This window comes from Ranitomeya imitator, chromosome 4 (genome assembly GCF_032444005.1).
Source record: "Ranitomeya imitator isolate aRanImi1 chromosome 4, aRanImi1.pri, whole genome shotgun sequence".
Classification (NCBI taxonomy): Eukaryota; Metazoa; Chordata; class Amphibia; order Anura; family Dendrobatidae; genus Ranitomeya; species Ranitomeya imitator.
The window spans coordinates 725,237,538-725,256,739 of NC_091285.1; positions in this window are offsets into that span (position 1 = coordinate 725,237,538).

The window sequence follows — 19,202 nt, forward strand, 5'->3', positions numbered from 1 at the left end:
ATTCGTCTTTTTTCTAGACTAAATAATCCTAATTTCGCTAATCTATCTGGGTATTGTAGTTCTCCCATCCCCTTTATTAATTTTGTTGCCCTCCTTTGTACTCTCTCTAGTTCCATTATATCCTTCCTGAGCACCGGTGCCCAAAACTGGACACAGTACTCCATGTGCGGTCTAACTAGGGATTTGTACAGAGGCAGTATAATGCTCTCATCACGTGTATCCAGACCTCTTTTAATGCACCCCATGATCCTGTTTGCCTTGGCAGCTGCTGCCTGGCACTGGCTGCTCCAGGTAAGTTTATCATTAACTAGGATCCCCAAGTCCTTCTCCCTGTCAACGCTTAGCATATTCCAAGTCCATCAAATTCAGGGCAGCGCCTGAATCCACAAATGCCATGACAGAATATGATGACAAAGAGCAGATCAAGGTAACGGACAGAAGAAATTTTGACTGTACAGTACCAATGGTGGCAGACCTAGCGAACCGCTTAGTGCGCTTAGGACAATCAGAGATAGCATGAGTGGAATCACCACAGTAGAAACACAGACCATTCAGACGTCTATGTTCTTGCCGTTCAACTCTGGTCAAGGTCCTATCACACTGCATAGGCTCAGGTTTAAGCTCAGGTAATACCGCCAAATGGTGCACAGATTTACGCTCACGCAAGCGTCGACCGATCTGAATGGCCAAAGACATAGACTCATTCAAACCAGCAGGCATAGGAAATCCCACCATGACATCCTTAAGGGCTTCAGAGAGACCCTTTCTGAATATTGCTGCCAGCGCATTCACTCCATTGAGTGAGCACTGACCACTTTCTAAATTTCTGACAATATACCTCTATCTCATCCTGAGCCTGACAAAGAGCCAGCAAATTTTTTTCTCCTTATCCACTGAATTAGGCTCATCGTACAGCAACCCAAGCGCCAGGAAAAACGCATCGATATTACTCAATGCAGGATCTCCTGACGCAAGAGAAAACGCCCAGTCCTGAGGGTCGCCGCGGAAAAAAGAAATGACGATCCTAACCTGTTGAATTGGGTCACCAGAAGAGCGAGGTTTCAAAGCCAGAAATAGTTTACAATTATTTTTGAAACTCAGAAATTTAGTTCTATCTCCAAAAAACAAATCTGGAATAGGAATTCTCGGTTCAAGCAAAGAATTCTGGACCACAAAATCTTGAATATTTTGAACTCTTGCCGTGAGCTGATCCACACATGAAGACAGACCTTTAATGTCCATCGCTACACCTGTGTCCTGAACCACCCAAATGTCTAGGGGAAAAAAAGGACAAAACACAGTGCAAAGAAAAAAAAATGGTCTCAGAACTTCTTTTTTCCCTCTATTGAGAATCATTAGCACTTTTGGCTTCCTGTACTGTTATGAAAGGCAATTCAGAATCACAATGGACTTGGAGGTCAGAGCACATACAGTGAACTGACAATAACCCAAAATAATAGAACGAGCTCTGAGACGTGGGAACTCTGCAGACCGCAATCCCTAAGCCTATCAAACCACACTAAAGGTAGCCGTGGAGCGCTCCTGACCAGAACCTAGGCGCCTCGTCACAGCCTGAGAAACTAGCTAATCCTGAAGATAGAAAAATAAGCCTACCTTGCCTCAGAGAAATTCCCCAAAGGAAAAGGCAGCCCCCCACATATAATGACTGTGAGTAAGATGAAAACACAAACATAGAGATGAAACAGATTTAGCAAAGTGAGGCCCGACTAGCTGAACAGAACGAGGATAGGGAAGATAACTTTGCGGTCAGCACAAAAACCTATAAAAAACCACGCAGAGGGGACAAAAAGACCCTCCGCACCGACTAACGGTACGGAGGTGGTCCCTCTGCGTCTCAGAGCTTCCAGCAGGCGAGAAAAACCAATAAAGCAAGCTGGACAGAAAAATAGCAACAAAATAACATAAGCAAAACTTAGCTTTGCAGAGCAGCAGGCCACAGGAATGATCCAGGGAAAAAACAAGTCCCAAACTGAAACATTGACAGGAAGCATAGATCAAAGCATCAGGTGGAGTTAAGTAGAGAAGAAGCTAACGAGCTCCCCAGATCACCTGAGGGAGGAAACTCAGAAGCTGCAGTACCACTTTCCTCCACAAACGGAAGATCCCAGAGAGAATCAGCCGAAGTACCACTTGTGACCACAGGAGTGAACTCTGCCACAGAATTCACAACAGGGAGGGAAGATTAACCCCCAAACCGCTTGTGCTGTAGCGATTTCCACTGTCCAACACCACCTTTTCTTTGCAGGGACAGTGGAGTTTATATTTTTGTGCATCAGCTCTGTAGCTTATTAGGCTGCCTTATAAGGCTCCCTGATAGCTGCATTGCTGTTTGTACGCCGCTGTGCAAACCAACTGCTTTTTTAAAAGCAAAAATCCTGTTGCTCCTTTCTGCACAGTTCTCTTGTTTATTTGTCCACACTTTTGTGTGCAGCAGTCCTTTTTATTGCTGCCATACTTGTCCTGAGATCATTGTAGGGAGATTGAAATTGTACTATAGTCCTTGTATTTTTTCATATATCTTCCAGCCACGTTCTGCCACTTAGATTGTGTTGTTATATACACTGGGCCTGAGTTTTGGTTCAGTCTCCCCCCCCCCCCCCAAAAAAGGGAGATTTAAATTCTCAACAAGTTAATATACACCTTCTACCTTGTTTCACAGTTTCATATAACGGTTGTTGTTTTGGTTAGATTTTCCCAAAAATGAGGAAGTCTGGTGGAAGAGGTTGTAGGTGGTCGTTGCCAGCTGGTACTGATGGTGGTGGTGGTGGTGGAGCATCTGGTGGCAGTGGGAAAAGCAAAATAGCACCAAAGGCTCGAGGTGTTGAGCCAGCGTCATCGTCTGGCTACACAAGGCCTTGAAGGCTCCCTTATCTGGGAGTAGGAAAACAGCTTTTAAAGCCAGAGCAGCAGGAAAAAGTTTTGGCTTTCCTTGCTGACTCAGCCTCTAGCTCTTTCGCCTCCTCTTCAGAAAGTTCCAGAAAAGCAGCGCGTCGTTAGTGGCTGCTCCCGGTCAGGAACAAGTCGCTTCCTTGTGTCCTTCACCCAAACCAAAAGTGAAGGATGCGTCAGGCGACACTACAGTTTACTCCATGGAGCTCTTTACACATACCGTGCCTGGGTTAGAAAGGGAAATTGTTAACAGCCCATTACAAGATGAATCGGACATGGAGTGCACTGATGCACAGCCACAGCTAGATTATTATGCTGTTCCATTGACACAGATCACTACATTGCCCTCACAGTGTACCGAGCCAGAATCTGACCCTGCTGAGACTATAGTGCCCCATCACGAACGCTATAGCACCTTACACGGTGACACAGAGGAAGGTGCACATGACATTGAAGAGGAGGTGATAGATGACCCAGATTGGCAGCCACTGGGGGAAGAGGGTGCCGCAGCCAGTAGCTCAGAAGCGGAGGAGGATGATCCGCAGCAGCCATCTACATCGCAACAGCTTTCATCTGGCAGGCCCGTATCAGGCCAAAAACATTTGTCAAAAACAAAAACAGTTTTAGGACAGCGTGGCCATCCGGTGAAAGTAGCACAGCGTGCAATGCCTGAAAAGGTATTCCATAGTAGGAAGAGTGCAGTGTGGACATTTTTTAACCAAGATCCGAATGATCTGCCTAGGAAGGCAAAGTTTGGCCAGCTTAGAGATGCCCTTAATCTGGTAGACTGGGACAATATCCTCAGAAATAAGAATACAGATAATAAATGGGAAATGTTTAAGAACATCCTAAATAGGCAGTGTAAGCGGTTTATACCTTGTGGGAATAAAAGGACTAGAAATAGGAAAAACCCAATGTGGCTAAACAAAGAAGTAAGACAGGCAATTAACAGTAAAAAGAAAGCATTTGCACTACTAAAGCAGGATGGCACCATTGAAGCTCTAAAAAACTATAGGGAGAAAAATACTTTATCTAAAAAACTAATTAAAGCTGCCAAAAAGGAAACAGAGAAGCACATTGCTAAGGAGAGTAAAACTAATCCCAAACTGTTCTTCAACTATATCAATAGTAAAAGAATAAAAACTGAAAATGTAGGCCCCTTAAAAAATAGTGAGGAAAGAATGGTTGTAAATGACGAGGAAAAAGCTAACATATTAAACACCTTCTTCTCCACGGTATTCACGGTGGAAAATGAAATGCTAGGTGAAATCCCAAGAAACAATGAAAACCCTATATTAAGGGTCACCAATCTAACCCAAGAAGAGGTGCGAAACCGGCTAAATAAGATTAAAATAGATAAATCTCCGGGTCCGGATGGCATACACCCACGAGTACTAAGAGAACTAAGTAATGTAATAGATAAACCATTATTTCTTATTTTTAGTGACTCTATAGCGACAGGGTCTGTTCCGCAGGACTGGCGCATAGCAAATGTGGTGCCAATATTCAAAAAGGGCTCTAAAAGTGAACCTGTAAATTATAGGCCAGTAAGTCTAACCTCTATTGTTGGTAAAATATTTGAAGGGTTTCTGAGGGATGTTATTCTGGATTATCTCAATGAGAATAACTGTTTAACTCCATATCAGCATGGGTTTATGAGAAATCGCTCCTGTCAAACCAATCTAATCAGTTTTTATGAAGAGGTAAGCTATAGACTGGACCACGGTGAGTCATTGGACGTGGTATATCTCGATTTTTCCAAAGCGTTTGATACCGTGCCGCACAAGAGGTTGGTACACAAAATGAGAATGCTTGGTCTGGGGGAAAATGTGTGTAAATGGGTTAGTAACTGGCTTAGTGATAGAAAGCAGAGGGTGGTTATAAATGGTATAGTCTCTAACTGGGTCGCTGTGACCAGTGGGGTACCGCAGGGGTCAGTATTGGGACCTGTTCTCTTCAACATATTCATTAATGATCTGGTAGAAGGTTTACACAGTAAAATATCGATATTTGCAGATGATACAAAACTATGTAAAGCAGTTAATACAAGAGAAGATAGTATTCTGCTACAGATGGATCTGGATAAGTTGGAAACTTGGGCTGAAAGGTGGCAGATGAGGTTTAACAATGATAAATGTAAGGTTATACACATGGGAAGAAGGAATCAATATCACCATTACACACTGAATGGGAAACCACTGGGTAAATCTGACAGGGAGAAGGACTTGGGGATCCTAGTTAATGATAAACTTACCTGGAGCAGCCAGTGCCAGGCAGCAGCTGCCAAGGCAAACAGGATCATGGGGTGCATTAAAAGAGGTCTGGATACACATGATGAGAGCATTATACTGCCTCTGTACAAATCCCTAGTTAGACCGCACATGGAGTACTGTGTCCAGTTTTGGGCACCGGTGCTCAGGAAGGATATAATGGAACTAGAGAGAGTACAAAGGAGGGCAACAAAATTAATAAAGGGGATGGGAGAACTACAATACCCAGATAGATTAGCGAAATTAGGATTATTTAGTCTAGAAAAAAGACGACTGAGGGGCGATCTAATAACCATGTATAAGTATATAAGGGGACAATACAAATATCTCGCTGAGGATCTGTTTATACCAAGGAAGGTGACGGGCACAAGGGGGCATTCTTTGCGTCTGGAGGAGAGAAGGTTTTTCCACCAACATAGAAGAGGATTCTTTACTGTTAGGGCAGTGAGAATCTGGAATTGCTTGCCTGAGGAGGTGGTGATGGCGAACTCAGTCGAGGGGTTCAAGAGAGGCCTGGATGTCTTCCTGGAGCAGAACAATATTGTATCATACAATTATTAGGTTCTGTAGAAGGACGTAGATCTGGGGATTTATTATGATGGAATATAGGCTGAACTGGATGGACAAATGTCTTTTTTCGGCCTTACTAACTATGTTACTATGTTACTATGTATCAGTGCAAAGTTATCTGTAAAAAATGCTCAAAGACCTTTAGAAGAGGGAAGAATCTTCAAAATTTAAATACAACGTACATGCTTAGACATTTAACCAGCATGCACTTGCAAGCCTGGACTAACTACCAAACGTCCCGTACCGTTGGTGCACCTGCTCAGAATGTAGTCAGCAACGCTACATTACTTCCCTCACAGTAAGCCCACTGGTTAGGACACCACCAGCAGCAAATGTGGAGGTATCGTCGCAAGGCCAAAGCAGTCAGAGAATCACAAGGTTCTTGGTAGGAAACACTGTATGTAGGCCATCATTAAGAATACAATCATCAACCCTCTCTCAATCTACCATGTCCACCACCACCCCCGCTAGTTCCACCACATGCAGCTCTCCAGTGCAGCTCACCCTACAAGAGACTCTCGTTAGGAAAAGAAAGTACTCATACTCTCATCCGCGTACACAGGGTTTGAACGCCCACATTGCTAGACTAATCTCGTTAGAGATGATGCCCTACCGGTTGGTTGAAAGCGAAGCTTTCAAAGCCCTGATGGCCTACGCAGTACCACGCTATGACCTACCCAGTCGACACTTCTTTGCGAGAAAAGGCATCCCAGCCCTCCACCAGCATATCAAAGACCGCATTGTCCATGCACTGAGGCAATCAGTCAGTAGAATGGTGCACCTCACAACAGATGCATGGACCAGTAGGCATGTCCAGGGATGTTACGTGTCCATCACGGCACACTGGGTTAATGTGGTGGATGCAGGGTCCACAGGGGACAGCCATAGTGGGACAGTTCTGCCTAGCCCACGGTCTAGGAAACAGTTGGCTGTAGGCGTTCGCCATCCCTCCTCATCCAGAAGCGAAAGGTCGTCCACAGACCGCAGTCGCACGACCACTCCATCCGCAGCTGCCAGTGTTGCACACAAGGTGTCCCATTATGGAACAGCTAGTGGGAAGCGTCAGCAGGCTGTGTTGGAAATGAAGTGTTTGGGCAACAACAGACACACTGCGGAAGTACTGGCCAAGTACTTGCAGCAAGAAACTCAGTCATGGCTGGGCAGTGTACATCTTGAGGCAGGCAAGGTAGTCAGTGATAACGGAAGGAATTTTATGGCTGCCATAGCCCTTTCAGAACTGAAACACATACCTTGCCTGGCTCACACCTTGAACCTGGTGGTGCAGTGCTTCCTGAAAAATCCGGGGTTACCAGCCCTGCTCCTGAAGGTGCAAAGACTTTGCTCGCACATCCGCCGGTCGCCCGTACACTCCAGCCGTATGCTGAACCATCAGCGATCGCTGAATCTTCCCCACCACCGCCTAATAATCGACGTTGCAACAAGGTGGAACTCTAGACTGCACATGCTTCAGAGGCTGTGCGAACAGAGGCGTGCTGTAATTTATTTTTGGGAGGGCCTCAGTTGTCCGGATCAAAGATGGTCACAAGGGGTCCGCTCATGGACCTGGAGAGGCCCAAACCACCAAAGATTGTAGGGGGACCAGCTAGAAACCCGGCCTACCACAGTTCCCCTGGGGCACGTTGCCACACCTGCCGTCAGCTGGGCCACCTGGAAAGACAATGTCCCAACCGGACTCAGCATACCCAGTGGCCAAAGGCGGGAACAGCTACCTTCCGCCGGGCCGCTGTACACTGATACCAAGGTGAAGCTGACCCTGCATTTGGGGCTACAATTAACCAAGGGGTGGAAGACATGGAGGAAGTGCTGCATGAAGTAGACCCCGTGCAGGCAGCCCGGGCACATAATCGACAACCGCATCGACAGGTCGTGTGGGTTAATGGGAAACGCATGCAGGGACTAAGAGATTCCGGAGCAACTTTGACCCTTGTGAAGCCTCATCTCGTCTGGGACCAAGAAAAGACGGACCGGACAGTGGCAGTCCATGTAGCAGGGGGAGCTAGGGTTGAGCGAAACGGGTCGAACATTTTCAAAAGTCGCCGACTTTTGGCTAAGTCGGGGTTTCATGAAACCCGATCCGACCCCTGTGCGGGGTCGGCCATGCGGTACGCGACTTTCGCGCCAAAGTCGCGTTTCAATGACGCGAAAAGCGCCATTTCTCAGCCAATGAAGGTAAACGCAGAGTGTGGGCAGCGTGATGACATAGGTCCTGGTCCCCACCATCTTTGAGAAGGGCATTGCAGTGATTGGCTTGCTGTCTGCGACGTCACAGGGGCTATAAAGAGGCGTTCCCGCCGACCGCCATCTTACTGCTGCTGATCTGAGCTTAGGGAGAGGTTGCTGCCGCTTTGTCAGAAGCAGGGATAGCGTTAGGCAGGGTCCATTAACCACAAAACCGCTTGTGCTGCAGCGATTTGCACTGTCCAACACCACCCTCGGTGTGCAGGGACAGTGGAAGTTTTTTTTTTTTTTTTCCCCCTCAGCGCTGTAGCTCATTGGGCTGCCCTAGAAGGCTCCCTGATAGCTGCATTGCTGTGTGTACGCCGCTGTGCAAACCAACTGCTTTTTTCAAAGCACAAATCCTCTTGTTCCTTCCTTTCTGCACAGCTATCTTTTTTGTTTGTCCACACTTTTTATTTGATTTGTGCATCAGTCCACTCCTTATTGCTGCCTGCCATACCTGGCTGAGATTACTGCAGGCAGGGAGATAGTAATTGTAGGACATTCCCTGTTTTTTTTTTTTTTTGGTGGGAGATTAAGATTGGCAATTTGGCATTTCTGCTAGAGTGCCATCCCTGTGTGTGCCATCTCTCTCACATAGTGGGCCATAGAAAGCCTTTTCATTTTTCTGTATTTTTTTTTGTGGGGTGTATAAATTCTCCCTGATAAAAATACAGTGGGAGATTAATATTAGCCTTTGGGCTTGTGTGCCAGTCCTGAGTGTGCCATCTCTCTCACAAATAGTGGGCCATAGAAAGCCTATTTTATTTTTTTTTGGGTTTTATAAATTCTCCCTGAAAAAAAGGGAGATTAATATTGGCCTCTGGGCTTGTGTGCCAGTTGTGAGCGTGCCATCTGTGCCAGCCCTGAGCGTGCCATCTCTCTCACAAATAGTGGGCCATAGAAAGCCTATTTAATTTTTTTTTTGGTTTTATAAATTCTCCCTGAAAAAAAGGGAGATTAATATTGGCCTCTGGGCTTGTGTGCCAGTTGTGAGCGTGCCATCTGTGCCAGTCCTGAGCGTGCCATCTCTCTCACAAATAGTGGGCCATAGAAAGCCTATTTAATTTTTTTTTTGGTTTTATAAATTTTCCCTGAAAAAAGGGAGATTAATATTGGCCTCTGGGCTTGTGTGCCAGTTGTGAGCGTGCCATCTGTGCCAGCCCTGAGCGTGCCATCTCTCTCACAAATAGTGGGCCATAGAAAGCCTATTTAATTTTTTTTTTTGGTTTTATAAATTCTCCCTGAAAAAAAGGGAGATTAATATTGGCCTCTGGGGTTGTGTGCCAGTTGTGAGCGTGCCATCTGTGCCAGTCCTGAGCGTGCCATCTCTCTCACAAATAGTGGGCCATAGAAAGCCTATTTAATTTTTTTTTTGGTTTTATAAATTTTCCCTGAAAAAAGGGAGATTAATATTGGCCTCTGGGCTTGTGTGCCAGTTGTGAGCGTGCCATCTGTGCCAGTTGTGAGCGTGCCATCTCTCTCACAAATAGTGGGCCATAGAAAGCCTATTTAATTTTTTTTTTGGTTTTATAAATTTTCCCTGAAAAAAGGGAGATTAATATTGGCCTCTGGGCTTGTGTGCCAGTTGTGAGCGTGCCATCTGTGCCAGTCCTGAGCGTGCCATCTCTCTCACAAATAGTGGGCCATAGAAAGCCTATTTAATTTTTTTTTTGGTTTTATAAATTCTCCCTGAAAAAAAGGGAGATTAATATTGGCCTCTGGGCTTGTGTGCCAGTTGTGAGCGTGCCATCTGTGCCAGTCCTGAGCGTGCCATCTCTCTCACAAATAGTGGGCCATAGAAAGCCTATTTAAATATTTTTTTGGTTTTATAAATTCTCCCAGAAAAAAAGGGAGATTAATATTGGCCTCTGGGCTTCTGTGCCAGTCCTGAGCGTGCCATCTGTGCCAGTCCTGAGCGTCCCATCTCTCTCACAAATAGTGGGCCATAGAAAGCCTATTTTTTTTTTTTTTGGGGTTTTAGAAATTCTCCCTGAAAAAAAAAGGGAGATTAATATTGCCCTTTGGGCTTGTGTGCCAGTACTAAGCGTGCCATCTCTCTCTCTCTCTCTCTCTCTCAGTCAGTGGGCCATAGAACGCCTATTTTTGGTTTTATTTGTTTTCTAAATTCTCCCTGAAAAAATCATTTTATTTTATTTGGTTTCTAAATTCTTCCTGATAAAATCATATTTTTTTTATTATTTTTTTTTCTAAAGTCTCCCTGAAAAAAACAAAACAAAAAAAAAAACAAACAAAAAAAACAGTGGGGGATTAATATTGGCCTTTCTGCTTGTGTGCCAGTCTTGACTCCTGTGTGCGTCATCTCTCACTCAGTGGGCCATAGAACGCCTATTTTTTGTTTTATTAGTTTTATAAATTCTCCCTGAAAAAATCATTTTATTTTATTTGGTTTCTAAATTCTTCCTGATAAAATCATATTTTTTTTATTATTTTTTTTTCTAAAGTCTCCCTGAAAAAAAAAAAAAAAAACAGTGGGAGATTAATATTGGCCTTTCTGCTTGTGTGCCAGTCTTGACTCCTGTGTGCGTCATCTCTCAGTCAGTGGGCCATAGAACGCCTATTTTTGGTTTTATTTGTTTTATAAATTCTTCCTGAAAAAATCATTTTATTTTATTTGGTTTCTAAATTCTTCCTGATAAAATCATATTTTTTTTATTATTTTTTTTTCTAAAGTCTCCCTGAAAAAAAAAAAAAAAAACAACCAAAAAAAACAGTGGGAGATTAATATTGGCCTTTCTGCTTGTGTGCCAGTCTTGACTCCTGGGTGTGCCATCTCTCTCTCTCTCTCTCTCTCCAATTGTGGTCCATAGAAAGCCTATATTTTTTTTCCTTGATTTGGGTTCCAAAATCTACCAGAGAAAATAACTACATCAATCATTGGTAGAAAAATATTGGCCTCTGGGCTTGTGTGCCACTCCTGACTCCTGTGTGCGTCATCTCTCAGTCAGTGGGCCATAGAACGCCTATTTTTGTTTTTATTTGTTTTATAAATTCTCCCTGAAAAAATCATTTTATTTTATTTGGTTTCTAAATTCTTCCTGATAAAATCATATTTTTTTTATTATTTTTTTTTCTAAAGTCTCCCTGAAAAAAAAAAAAAAAAAAAAAAACAAACCCCCCCAAAAAATGGGAGATTAATATTGGCCTTTCTGCTTGTGTGCCAGTCTTGACTCCTGGGTGTGCCATCTCTCTCTCTCTCTCTCTCTCTCTCTCTCTCTCTCTCTCTCTCTCTCCAATTGTGGTCCATAGAAAGCCTATATTTTTTTTCCTTGATTTGGGTTCCAAAATCTACCAGAGAAAATAACTCCATCAATCATTGGTAGAAAAATATTGGCCTCTGGGCTTGTGTGCCACTCCTGATTCCTGTGTGCGTCATCTCTCACTCAGTGGCCCATAGAAAGCATATAGTTTGTTACATTTGTTTTCTAAATTCTCCCTGCAAAAATCTATTTTTTTTTTTTTTTGGGGTTTCTAAAGTGTTCCTGAAAAAAATAAAAATAAAAAAAAAATAATAGTGTGACATTAATATTAACATTTGTGCTTCAGTGACAGTCCTGCGTGTGGGGCATCTCTCTAATTTGCAGCCACCAAAAACAGAGTGTGTAACATTGGGCCTGATTTTCGCTGTGGTCTCACCAACCTGTAAAGGGGTAGCTAAATCATACTGAAGTTATAGCTCACCGTGTAAGTTGTGTGACTGCAACAAATAACGTTAGTTTGGTTACGTTTTTAAAACAATGAGGAAGTCTAGTGGAAGAGGTCGTGGCCGGGGGCGTTCATTGTCAGCTGGTAATGAGGGTAGTGGTAGTGGTGGAGCATCAGGTGGTCGTGGGGAAAAAAATATTGCACCTAAGTCTGGAGCTGTGGAGCCAGGTTCGTCGTCCGGCTACACAAGGCCTCGAACGCTCCCTTTTCTGGGATTAGGAAAACCGCTTTTAAAGCCGGAGCAGCAAGAGCAAGTTTTGGCTTATCTTGCTGACTCAGCCTCTAGCTCTTTTGCCTCCTCTCGTGAAACTGGTAAAAGTAAAAGCAGCGCGTCGTTAGTGGATGTTCACGGTCAGGGACAAGTCACTTCCTTGTCCTCTTCAGCAAAAACAACAACAGAGAAGAATGCAGCAGGCGACACAACGGGTTACTCCATGGAGCTCTTTACACATACCGTCCCTGGCTTAGAAAGTGAAGCAGTTAACAGTCCATGCCCATTACAAGTTGAATCTGACATGGAGTGCACTGACGCACAGCCACAGCCAGACTACTATGCTGGTCCTTTGACTCAGACCACAACATTGCCCTCGCAGGGTGCTGATCAAGAATCAGACCCTGATGAGACTATGTTGCCCCATCACGAACGCTATACCACCAAACGACACGGTGACACAGACGAAGTTGCGCAGGAGGTACAAGAAGAGTTATTAGATGACCCAGTTCTTGACCCCGATTGGCAGCCATTGGGGGAACAGGGTGCAGGCGGCAGCAGTTCTGAAGCAGAGGAGGAGGAGGAGCCGCAGCAGGCATCAACATCGCCACAGGTTCCATCTGCCGGGCCCGTATCTTGCCCAAAACGCGTGGCAAAGCCAAAACCTGGTGGAGGACAGCGTGGCCATCCGGTTAAAGCTCAGTCTGCAATGCCTGAAAAGGTATCCGATGCTAGAAAGAGTGCAGTCTGGCATTTTTTTAAACAACATCCAATTGATCAGCGCAAAGTCATCTGTCAAAAATGTTCTACTTCCTTAAGCAGAGGTCAGAATCTGAAAAGTCTCAATACTAGTTGCATGCATAGACATTTAACCACCATGCATTTGAAAGCTTGGACTAACTACCAAACGTCCCTTAAGGTTGTTGCACCCTCGGCCAATGAAGCTAGTCATCAACGCAACATCCCTTCCGGCAGTGTAGGACCACCATTTAGCGCACCACCTGCTGTATCTGTGCAGGTATCTTTGCCAGGCCAAAGCAGTCAGGGTCAGGGAATCACCAGTTTCGTAGTAGGAAACACTGCATCTAGGGCACCGGCGGCAACAATACCATCTCCCACCGTCTCTCAGTCTGCCATGTCCACCGGCACCCCCGCTAGTTCCACGATCTCCAGCTCTCCAGTCCAGCTCTCCCTACATGAGACTATGGTTAGAAAAAGGAAATACTTAGCCTCGCATCCGCGTACACAGGGTTTGAACGCCCACATAGCTAGACTAATCTCGTTAGAGATGATGCCCTACCGGTTAGTTGAAAGCGAAGCTTTCAAAGACCTGATGGACTACGCTGTACCACGCTACGAGCTACCCAGTCGACACTTTTTTTCCAGAAAAGCCATCCCAGCCCTCCACCAGCATGTTAAAGAGCGCATCGTCCATGCACTCAGGCAATCTGTGAGCACAAAGGTGCACCTGACAACAGATGCATGGACCAGTAGGCATGGCCAGGGACGTTACGTGTCCATCACGGCACACTGGGTAAATGTGGTGGATTCAGGGTCCACAGGGGACAGCAAGTTTGGGACAGTTCTGCCTAGCCCACGGTCTAGTAAACAGTTGTCTGTAGCCGTTCGCACCCCCTCCTCCTCCTCCTCCTCCTCGTCCTCCTGCAGAAGCAAGAGCTCGTCCACAGACCGCAGTCGCACAAACACTCCATCCGCACCTGCCACTGTTGCACACCAGGTCTCCCATTATGGGGCAGCTACTGGCAAACGTCAGCAGGCTGTATTGGCTATGAAGTGTTTGGGCGACAATAGACACACCGCGGAAGTTCTGTCCGAGTTCTTGCAGAAAGAAACGCAGTTGTGGCTGGGCACTGTAGATCTTGAGGCAGGCAAGGTAGTGAGTGATAACGGAAGGAATTTCATGGCTGCCATCTCCCTTTCCCAACTGAAACACATTCCTTGCCTGGCTCACACCTTAAACCTGGTGGTGCAGTGCTTCCTGAAAAGTTATCCGGGGTTATCCGACCTGCTCCTCAAAGTGCGTGGACTTTGCGCACATATCCGCCGTTCGCCTGTACACTCCAGCCGTATGCAGACCTATCAGCGTTCTTTGAACCTTCCCCAGCATCGCCTAATCATAGACGTTGCAACAAGGTGGAACTCAACACTGCACATGCTTCAGAGACTGTGCGAACAGAGGCGGGCTGTTATGTTTTTGTGGGAGGATACACATACACGGGCAGGCAGTAGGATGGCAGACATGGAGTTGTCAGGTGTGCAGTGGTCGAAGATTCAAGACATGTGTCAAGTCCTTCAGTGTTTTGAGGAATGCACACGGCTGGTTAGTGCAGACAACGCCATAATAAGCATGAGCATCCCCCTAATGCGTCTGCTGATGCAAAGTTTGACGCACATAAAGGATCAGGCGTCTGCACCAGAGGAAGAGGAAAGCCTTGATGACAGTCAGCGATTGTCTGGTCAGGGCAGTGTACATGACGAGGTACCGGGCGAAGAGGAGGTGGAGGATGAGGAGGATGATGGGGATGAGTATATTTTTAATGAGGAAGCTTTCCCGGGGGCACGGGAAATTGGTGGCGTGGCAAGGCCGGGTTCTGGTTTTTTGAGGGACACAAGTGACGTAGATTTGCCTGCAACTGCCCCTCAACCAAGCACAACCGCAGATTTGACAACGGGAACTTTGGCCCACATGGCGGATTATGCCTTGCGTATCCTCAAAAGGGACACACGCATTACAAAAATGATGAACGATGACGATTACTGGTTGGCCTGCCTCCTTGATCCTCGCTATAAAGGCAAATTGCAAAATATTATGCCACATGAGAACTTGGAACTAATATTAGCAACAAAACAATCAACTCTTGTTGACCGTTTGCTTCTGGCATTCCCTGCACACAGCGCCCGTGATCGTTCTCACACGAGCTCCAGGGGCCAGCAGACCAGAGGTGTTAGAGGGGCAGAAATCAGAAGTGGCGTTGGCCAGAGGGGTTTTCTGACCAGGTTGTGGAGTGATTTTTCTATGACCGCAGACAGGACAGGTACTGCAGCATCAATTCAAAGTGACAGGAGACAACATTTGTCCAGTATGGTTACAAACTATTTTTCATCCCTTATCGACGTTCTCCCTCAACCGTCATTCCCATTTGATTACTGGGCATCCAAATTAGACACCTGGCCAGAATTGGCAGAATATGCATTGCAGGAGCTTGCTTGCCCGGCAGCTAGTGTCCTATCAGAAAGAGTATTCAGTGCTGCAGGTTCAATACTAACAGAAAAAAGGACTCGTCTGGCTACCCAAAATGTAGATGATCTAACCTTCATTAAAATGAACCACAACTGGATTTCAAAATCTTTTGCCCCACCCTGCCCGGCTGACACCTAGCTTTCCTATGAAAAGGTCTTGCCTGTGGACTATTCTGAATGACTTTTCCAATCTCGTAATTTTCTTCACCTGATTGTCCAGCATACGACATGTTTCCACCTCACGAAATGGCCAAACTCCCCACACGGGGCCGTGCTATCGCCACTTTGCGCTTGGACCCTTGAGAGTGCTGTTTGTCTGAAGAGGTGGGTGTGGCCGCTTTTGGTCGACGGCACTGCCACTGGGTCCCTCATAGTACAATAAAGTGTCTCTGGCGGTGGTGGTGCGCACCCAACGTCAGACACACCGTTGTAATATGAGGGGCCCTGGGCCTGTACCGCCGGCCACAAGACAGTTCTCCCCCCCAGCTCAAACAGTGCTCTACCACTAGCAAAATTATCTCTCACAGCTCCACCAATGTTTAGTCTAGGCGCTGACATCCTTCAATGCCTGGCACTGACAATACCATTGTTTTGACATTTTTGTTATGTTAGGCCTTCGAAGCCTGTCTGCGGACCCTTCTTTCTACAACTACTACACTGACCAGGCCACTGCTGGCCGTGTTACCCTGGAACCAATTTAAAAGTGCCTACAGTCAGCCCAATTTTGTTATGTTAGGCCTTCGAAGACTGTCTGCCGTCACTCCTTCCACTAGACTTCCACTGACCATACACTGCTGCCCATGTACCCCTGGAACCAATTTAAAAGTGCCTACAGCCAGCCCAATTTTGTTATGTTAGGCCTTCGAAGCCTGTCTGCGGTCACTCCTTCCACTAGACTTCCACTGACCAGACCACTGCTGCCCGTGTACCCCTGCAACCAATTTAAAAGTGCCTACAGCCAGCCCAAGTTTGTTATGTTAGGCCTTCGAAACCTGTCTGCGGTCACTCCTTCCACTAGACTTCCACTGACCAGACCACTGCTGCCCGTGTACCCCTGGAACCAATTTAAAAGTGCCTACAGCCAGCCCAAGTTTGTTATGTTAGGCCTTCGAAGCCTGTCTGCGGTCACTCCTTCCACTAGACTTCCACAGACCAGACCACTGCTGCCCGTGTACCCCTGGAACCAATTTAAAAGTGCCTACAGCCAGCCCAAGTTTGTTATGTTAGGCCTTGGAAGCCTGTCTGCAGTCACTCCTTCCACTAAACTTCCACTGACCAGACCACTGCTGCCCGTGTACCCCTGGAACCAATTTAAAAGTGCCTACAGCCAGCCCAAGTTTGTTATGTTAGGCCTTCGAAGCCTGTCTGCGGTCACTCCTTCCACTAGACTTCCACAGACCAGACCACTGCTGCCCGTGTACCCCTGGAACCAATTTAAAAGTGCCTACAGCCAGCCCAAGTTTGTTATGTTAGGCCTTGGAAGCCTGTCTGCGGTCACTCCTTCCACTAGACTTCCACTGACCAGACCACTGCTGCCCGTGTACCCCTGGAACCAATTTAAAAGTGCCTACAGCCAGCCCAAGTTTGTTATGTTAGGCCTTGGAAGCCTGTCTGCGGTCACTCCTTCCACTAGACTTCCACTGACCAGACCACTGCTGCCCGTGTACCCCTGGAACCAATTTAAAAGTGCCTACAGCCAGCCCAAGTTTGTTATGTTAGGCCTTCGAAGCCTGTCTGCGGTCACTCCTTCCACTAGACTTCCACAGACCAGACCACTGCTGCCCGTGTACCCCTGGAACCAATTTAAAAGTGCCTACAGCCAACCCAAGTTTGTTATGTTAGGCCTTGGAAGCCTGTCTGCGGTCACTCCTTCCACTAGACTTCCACTGACCAGACCACTGCTGCCCGTGTACCCCTGGAACCAATTTAAAAGTGCCTACAGCCAGCCCAAGTTTGTTATGTTAGGCCTTGGAAGCCTGTCTGCGGTCACTCCTTCCACTAGACTTCCACTGACCATACACTGCTGCCCATGTACCCCTGGAACAAATTTAAAAGTGCCTACAGCCAGCCCAAGTTTGTTATGTTAGGCCTTCGAAGCCTGTCTGCGTCCCGTTCTTTCAACTACAACTACACTGACCAGGCCACTGATGGCCGTGTTCCCCTGGAACCAATTTTAACTTGCCTACAGCCAGCCCTATGTTATTATGTTAGGCCTTCGAAGCCTGTCTGCGTCCCGTTCTTTCAACTACAACTACACTGACCAGGCCACTGATGGCCGTGTTCCCCTGGAACCAATTTTAACTTGCCTACAGCCAGCCCAATGTTAGGCCTTTGATGCCTGTCTGCCGTCACTCCTTCCACTAGGCCTCCACTGACCTGTCTACTGCTGCCCGTGTACCCCTTGAACCAACATCATTAAATATAAAAAAAATTAATTTGATTATAAAAAATAAGATCGTGTTGAGATCTCAAATGCAGACATTTTAACAATCAAAACAAACACACAACAAATATCTGGAACTGTACTACAAAGGTCCAACAGCTACAATTTCTTTCTCCTGCAAGAAGTTAACTGAAAGTTTTTTGGAGTTGTTAACACAGATATGGCATCCACCGAGTGTTGTCCTGTCGCGTCTCCTTTAAATTATTTCCAATAAGATGTTAAACTATTAATTTAATAAAATCAATAATTAAAAAAATAATTGAGTAAGTCAAAAGCACATTGCAAATAAACATTAATTACAAATCAAGAAGCATGGCGCGTCCGAGGGTGAGTAGATACCGAATAAGAATATAATCACCCTCGGACGCGCAATGCTTATTTACAACAGCCTTCCTTCCTAAGAATCAGCCCTTTCGTGGTGTAGAGAGAGGTTGTGTTACACTCCAAGGTGTTCCCCGGGTTGCCTTTCATGAGCTTCGATCTTCCGGCTCTCGTTTAGTAGTTGGTGGAAATTACGCTGCATTAGGCCTACAAATTTGGTATGGGGTGTAGAGACAGGTTGTGTTACACTCCAAGGTTTTCACCAGGTTGCCTTTCCTGAGCTTCTATCTTCAGGCTCTCATTAAATTGTGGTTAAATGGAACAACTGCATTTGGCGTACTAGTTGGTTTGGGGCCTACTATCGGTGTCTGCCGCTCCTTGCTGTTCTCCTGGTTTCCTGTCCTGAAATTCCATTTTCAGCCTCTCGTTAAGTAGTTGTTAATGTTAAACTGCATTTGGCCTACTAGTTGGGTTGGGGCCTACTATCGGTGTCTGCCACTCCTTGCTGTTCTCCTCCACTGAACAAAGCTGTGCCGCCTGTTTACTACGGTTGCCAATTTTGAACTGCATTTCGACTACTTACTGATTTGGCCCTACTCTCTGTGTCAGCCTCTCATTCCAGTTGTCCTCCACTGCAATGCCCCCTGGTTATTCCTGTGTTACCAATTTTGAACTGCATTTAGCCCACTTTCTTCTTTGGGCCTATATCTGTGTTTCCACTTCATCGTGCCCATTGCCCAGCCAGTGATAGATGAGTCTGCTGGTACATTGACCCATAACGCAACATTCCCCGTGCACGCTACACAACAACATTGTGACCCTGCTGAAAGTCAGGTTGCTCTTCCCGCATACCATACCACCTTACACGGGGACAAAGAGGAAGGTGCAGATGAAAGTGCAGGTTCCTTCATCAGGTGGGGGGAGGAATACTAGTTGGCGACGTCACTGGCACAGGGCCTCTCATAGTACGCAAAAGTGTTGCTGCCGGTGGGAGGCGCCCCCGCCGTGCAAACACACCGCTGTACTTTGAGGGGCCCTGTGCCAGTGCCAATGCCAACGAGTGGGCCCCCCCTGCTTGCTCAGGTTCACAGCACTTGCAAAGTTGAAATACTTACCTCTCCCTGCTCCACTGCCGTGACGTGGTCCAGATTTCCTGGGCCCACTAATTACTTGAACCAGCCCTACCCCCCACAACTTTAGCCAAATGACCCCCAATTTCAAATGCCTTCCAATTATTATAAGGTAAATTACG